Source organism: Tupaia chinensis, unplaced genomic scaffold (genome assembly GCF_000334495.1).
Source record: "Tupaia chinensis unplaced genomic scaffold, TupChi_1.0 Scaffold000186_1, whole genome shotgun sequence".
Classification (NCBI taxonomy): domain Eukaryota; kingdom Metazoa; phylum Chordata; class Mammalia; order Scandentia; family Tupaiidae; genus Tupaia; species Tupaia belangeri.
This window is the reverse complement of record NW_006159661.1, coordinates 102,661-104,896: the sequence shown is the minus strand read 5'-3', so window position 1 is coordinate 104,896 and position 2,236 is coordinate 102,661. Positions and strand designations below refer to the sequence as shown.

The window sequence follows — 2,236 nt, the reverse complement described above, 5'->3', positions numbered from 1 at the left end:
ATACCCTCTGGCAAAATTTAAAAAACAAGTCTCCTCAAAACACAAGGAGATAACGGGAACCAGCAGTTAGCGTAATGGCTATGTCGCTGGACTCCCACGTAGTCGACCGCGGTTCGCGTCCCGGACCCGGTGGCTTAAAACTCACGCCGGGCACGTGTGCATGCGTGCCCAAGATCCCGAGAGGAGAATGGAGGAGAAGGGATTGCGGCGTGACCATCCCCCCTGGGGGGTGATTTCTCGCTTTCTCTCTCTATGTCTCTCTCTGTCTGGCGAGCGCACGAGCCCTATAGTGAAAAATCTCTCCGAAAAAAAAAAAAAAAAAAGAAAACACAAGGAGATAACTAGCAGCATTAAAAACATATTTCAAATGGTAAAAGGGTCATTTCATCAAGAAGATGCTAATCTTTTTATAATCATGAAGTTTAATTATTGTTCAGAAAAAATTGAAATGAATAACTTTTTCTGAAAAAAAAATATTGACTCTGTGTAGACCACAGTTATTGAAAGGAGAGAGAGCTGGTAAGTCAAATTACCCTATTTCCTAGTCTGAAAATGACAAAGTCCCATTTTCAGTTTGATTTTAAAGATACCTGTGCCCAAAATGGCTGAGAATAAATAGAACAGGAAAGGCAAAAGCTGGCAAACTGAGGGCGTGCAAGACAAAATCTCAGTACTCAAAGTGGCTATCAGAAATGTTTGACTAGGATTTGAAATTTTTAGTCATCTTTGTCTTCTGCTCCATGTTTAAGGATGCATGTGAACTCCATGTAATTCACATTCCCCTTTTGTCTCTAGGTGTTTCTCTGTACAGCTCGTCCACCTCCCCATCTGTAAAACAATCCCCGTTGTGGTCAGCAGCTCTCTCAGGTAATCTTCCTGAATGAGGCCAGTTGCTTCTTCATTAAAGCAAGCAGAAGCATTTTTGATGACATCTTTTGGATCTGTGCCATTTAACTTCTCACCAAATATTGTGAGAAACACCATGAAACTGATGGAGCCTGGAGCCTCTCATGACATCCAGATACTCATCAGCTGGATTTTTCTCCAGTGAGGCAAGCAAATCTTCCCTGTTGATGAAACCATCTCTGTTCTGATCAATCACGTTTTGAAGGCCTCTTTAAATTCCTGAATCTGTGACTGGCCAAGCATGGCAAGGAAGTTGGATGTTGTGTGCTGAGGGTGCTTTTTGGTGGTCTTGGTCTTTGCCTGTTTGCTTGACATGGTGGTGGTTCAATCCCTGCATGGCCATGAGAATCTGAGCACCTCGGTGGTCCCCTTGCTGTCACTATCGTCGCCCCCCTACTCTGAGAGCTGCTGGAAATCAACACTTGAAGATGCTAATCTTAAATATGTATCTACTAAAGGGCAGAGCTCTAAAATACATGGGGGCAAAATTGAAAGCATCAAAGGAAAAAACATGACAAATTTACACTCACAGTTAGGATAGCTGAGTAACTGATAGAACATGTACACAAAAGTCATGAAGGATATAGAAGCGTTAAATAATAGTATTGGCCTAGACATAATACAAGAGTACAGGCAGTAGGGAGAGCCATCAGAGAAAGTCCTCGGTTCAGTTCTCAGGTCAAACCAAACACTCTGAGCATGGTTCTAGCCATCTGAAAGGCGTGGGAGTGGGCTACCGCATAGCAAGACATTGTTGGGAGAAGGTTCCTGTTTCTCTGTCTCTTTCTCATGAAAAAAAAAAAAAAAAAAAAAAAAAAAAAAACAAACTTTAAATAATACTATCAACCAACCTCAGCTCTGTTACATTTGTAGAACACCATGTCTAGCAACGGCCTACTACACATTCTTTTGAAGTACACATGGAATGTTTACTGAGAGAAAACATGCTAAACTATTAAATAACTCTTAATAAAATTCCAAAACGTAGAGGGGCCAGCTCTGTAGTATAGTGGGTGAATGATATGTCTAGAAGGCTGACCATGGTTTGAATCTTGGCCCCAGTGGCTTGAAAGACACATATTCATGTATGCCAATATTCTGACAGGATGGAAAAATGGAGTAAAGGGGATTGCAGTGTGACTGCATACCACTGGAAGGGTGCTTTCTCTCTCATTCTCTCTCACTCTCTCTCATGTGACAAGCACATATGCCCTCTGGCAATTAAAAAAAATTCCAGGACCAGCCAGTGACATGGTGGTTAAGGTGGCTGGATCCCACATGGCCAACTGTGCTGTTTGATAACTGGACCCTGTGGCTTGAAACACACTGG

General features: G+C 42.3%; 1 pseudogene; it reads right to left on the bottom strand.

Moving 5' to 3' along the window:
* Positions 1-716: 716 nt before the first annotated feature.
* On the bottom strand, positions 717-1,997 carry LOC102469528 (myosin regulatory light chain 2, smooth muscle minor isoform pseudogene; annotated as a pseudogene).
* Between the last annotated feature and the right edge of the window lie 239 nt (positions 1,998-2,236).